Below are 4,387 nucleotides of genomic sequence, written 5' to 3' on the forward strand. Positions count from 1 at the left end.
GATGCGCTTCAAGTGAAGTAAGATGTTTAATGTAATTGTAACGAGTTGCCTTAAACATAGTGGAGAATTTAGAAATCCCAAGGGGTCGTGGTTTTTCCTTCTATTTAGGCCTAGAAGGTTTCCACGTAAAAATTGTTTGTCTCTTTTAATTATTTCGCTCTAAGTTTAAGCTTTATTTATTTTATTCAATTCCGCAAAAACAGGGCAAAAACGCTTAAACTAGTAACAACAACAATTCACCCCCCCCTCTTGTTGCTGTTCCCATTCCTAATTGAGTCTACAATTGGTATCAGAGCCCTGTTCCCAGAAGATCAGGAAACGCTGAGGGCAGATTCTGGTGTTCCCGAAAAATGTCAATTATGAACGAGCGAATGGAAGAAGGGTATTCAACTCAAAGACCGCCAATGTTCGATGGAAAATTCTATACATACTGGAAGAATAGGATGGAGATCTTTATCAAAGCGGAAAATTATCAAGTTTGGAGAGTAATCGAAATTGGAGATTTTGAGGTAACCACTACTAACTCCAACAATGAAATTGTTCTCAAACCCGCAACAGGTATATATTTCTAACTCATTTTATTTTCATCCATCCAAATTTAGTAAAAATAAATTAATAGAGTTGCTAAAGGAGACACAAATTAAACTTGAAAATTGCAATGTTAAGTATCTCCAATTAGAAAAGGAACTCAAGGTAAGCAAAGACCATGTCTCCTATATAAACACCTTTAGATACGATGTTCAAAACAGATTTTTCGGTTTGTTGGACCAAAATATAATTCTAAAGGAAAATATGGAGAGAATTAAAAAGAAAATGTTATTCTTAATATTGAGTTGTCGCAATAGAAATTATTAGGCTTGAATAAAGAATTGAATGATGCATCTACTAAAGATATGTGCAATGATTTTCAAAATTTAAAGTTGAATCTAGAACCTAACCGTAACAATAATGATAAACTTGAATTAAATTCAAGAGAAAAAGGAAAATCAAAATTACTCCCAAATGGATTCAAGATGCCAAAAGTAAAAATTCAAAAGGCCTAAATTACTTTAAGAATAACAAGAAGATAAAGGCTTACGTTGATCTCCCTAGAGACAGAATCTGTTCCTTCTGTGGAGGAACTGGCCATCTGAAGGACCAGTGAACCAAAAGGGAACAGTACACTGTCTCCAACAGAAATAATGTCGATAACGTTTGGACGAAGAAAACAGATTCTTGTAAAATCGACAAGGAACCCAAGACAGCATGGGTTCCTGTAACTAACAATTATTTCTTTCAGGTCCAAGTGAGGGGGAACAGCTCATGGTATCTCGACAGTGGGTGTTCCAAGCACATGACGGGTGACAAATCTAAATTTCTCTCACTTGAAGCCTATGATGGGGGAACAGTAACCTTCGGTGATAATATGAAGGGTGAAATAATCGTCAGAGGAAAGGTTGGAAGGTCCTGTTCCCATGCCATCGACAATGTATTTTTAGTCGAGAATTTGAAACATAACTTACTTAGCATTTCTCAATTTTGTGATAAAGGTAACTCTGTAAACTTTACTTCTGAAAAATGCATTATTTCTAGGAATGACAAAGGAGACACCATTCTTGTGGGAATCAGAAAAGGGAACACCTATGTGGTGAACCTGGACACTGTTCCCAGAAACAGTCTAACGTGTCTAAGCGTTATAGAAGACGACCCACTTCTTTGGCATAAGCGTCTAGGTCATGCTAGTTATTCATTGATTAATTAATTAAGATCAAAAGACCTAGTTAGAGGACTACCATCTCTAAAATTCCTTAAGGATGAAATTTGTGATCCTTGTGCCAAAGGAAAACAAGTGAGATCATCGTTTAAATCTAAGAATATTGTGACCACTAATAAACCACTTGAATTAATACATATGGATCTATGTGGACCTATGAGAATATAAAGCCGTAGTGGCAAAAGATATGTGTTTGTTATTGTTGATGATTATAGTAGATTTACATGGACTTTATTTTTAGTTAATAAAGATGAAGCTTTTAATGAGTTTGTTTCCTTCGCTAACAAAATACAAAAATCTACTAATAATCAAATTATTCACATAAGGTCAGATCATGGTAAAGAATTTGAAAATTCAAGTTTTATGAGTTATTGCAATGAACATGGAATAAGTCACAATTTTTCCGCACCAAGAACACGACAACAAAATAGTGTAGTAGAAAGGAAAAATAGAACTTTAGAGGAAATGGCTAGAACCATGTTAATTGCTAGTGGTTTACCTAGAAATTTTTGGGCCGAGGCTGTTAACACTGCATGTTATATTTTGAATCGAGTATTAATTAGACCAATCACTTCTAAGACACCTTATGAATTGCTTAAAGGTGTTAAACCAAATATTTCCTATTTTCGTGTATTTGGATGTAAATGTTTTGTTCATGTGAATGGTAAACGAAATATAGGTAAGTTTGATGAAAGAAGTGATGAAGCAGTATTTCTCGGTTACTCATCACATAGCAAAGCTTACAGAGTTTATAATAAGAGAACAATGTGTGTAGAGGAATCCGTTCATATAATTTTCGATGAATCTAACTTTTCGACAAGTGAACAGGAAACAAGTAATATTAAAATAGGTCTTGCAAACTTGGAAGATGATGATGAAGGAATTAAAGTGCAAGATCAAGGAACAGAACAGCCGGTTCCAGCAGAAGCAGAAAGTACTGATCACGTTCAGGAACTGCCAGAACATCAGGAACAGCAGACTGTTCCCAATCCAGCTGTTCCCACAGATGAGCAGAACAATCCAGTAGCTGAACAGAATGTTAATCAAGCTGATGAACCAGAACATGCTACTTTTCCCACGCGAGAATTTGTGCCTAAACCTTGGAAGTATCAAAGACATCATCCTCTTGATTCGATTATAAGTGATATAAATAAGGGAACACAAACAAGATCCCAAATGAGAAATTTTTGTGCACACTTTGCGTTCCTATCATCACTTGAACCTAAAAGTCACGAGGAAGCTTTAAAGGATTCCGATTGGATAGTTGCCATGCAAGATGAATTGAACGAGTTTGAGAGAAATAAAGTGTGGCACTTGGAACCCAAACCGAAACACAAGAAGGTAATTGGTTTGAAATGGGTATTTCGGAACAAGCTAGATGAACATGGAACAATTGTTAGAAACAAAGCAAGACTCGTGGTTAAAGGATATAATCAACAAGAAGGTATTGATTACACGGAGACTTTTGCTCCAGTAGCAAGGTTAGAGGCTATCAGAATCTTAATTTCTTTTGCTGCATTCATGAACTTTAAATTATATCAAATGGATGTGAAATGTGCTTTTTTAAATGGCTATCTTGATAAAGAAGTTTTTGTGGAACAACCCCCAGGTTTTGAGAATACCTCTTGTCCTGATCATGTCTACAAGCTTGATAAAGCCCTATATGGCTTGAAGCAAGCTCCTAGGCAATGGTACGAAAGACTTTCAAAGTTTTTGATCCAAAATGACTTTATTAGAGGTAAAATTGATAAAACCTTATTCTTTAAGAATAAAGGTTCCAATATATTAGTTGCTCAAATATATGTTGATGATATTATTTTTGGAGCTACTAATGATTTATTGTGTAAAGAATTTGCTAACCTTATGAGTATAGAATTTGAAATGAGCATGATGGGAGAACTAAATTTCCTTCTTGGTTTGCAAATTAAACAAACTGCTAATGGTATCTTTATTCATCAACAAAAATATATAAAAGAACTTCTTAAGAAATATGGCATGAATAACGCTAAAACCAACCATACACCCATGGCTACTAATGTAAGATTAGATAAAGACCCAAATGGAACAAATGTTGATCAAACTATGTATAGAGGCATGATTGGCTCTTTATTATATCTAACTGCTAGTAGACCTGATATTGCTTTTAGTGTTGGTTTATGTGCTAGATTTCAATCCAATTCTAAAGAATCACATCTCACTGCAGTTAAACGAATTCTAAGATATTTGAAGGGAACAGACGACTTATCCTTATTTTATCCTAAAAGTGATGTTTATGATTTGAAAGGCTTTAGTGATGCAGATTATGCAGGAGATCTTGTTAATAGAAAAAGCACGTCAGGTATGGTACAATTTCTTGGCTCATGTTAAGTTTCGTGGAGTTCCAAGAAACAAAACACTGTTGCACTATCCACTGCCGAAGCTGAATATGTAGCAGCAGCAGCTTGCTGTTCCCAAATGCTTTGGATAAAATAACAGCTAAGAGATTTTGGTATTAAGTTTGAATGTGTTCCTATTTATTGTGATAATACCAGTGCCATATGCATTTCAAAAGATCCAGTGCATCATTCTAGAGTAAAACATATTCACATTAGGCATCATTTTCTTAAGGACAACGTCGAAAATAAAAATATTATT

Source organism: Amaranthus tricolor, chromosome 12 (assembly GCF_026212465.1).
Source record: "Amaranthus tricolor cultivar Red isolate AtriRed21 chromosome 12, ASM2621246v1, whole genome shotgun sequence".
Taxonomy (NCBI): Eukaryota; Viridiplantae; Streptophyta; class Magnoliopsida; order Caryophyllales; family Amaranthaceae; genus Amaranthus; species Amaranthus tricolor.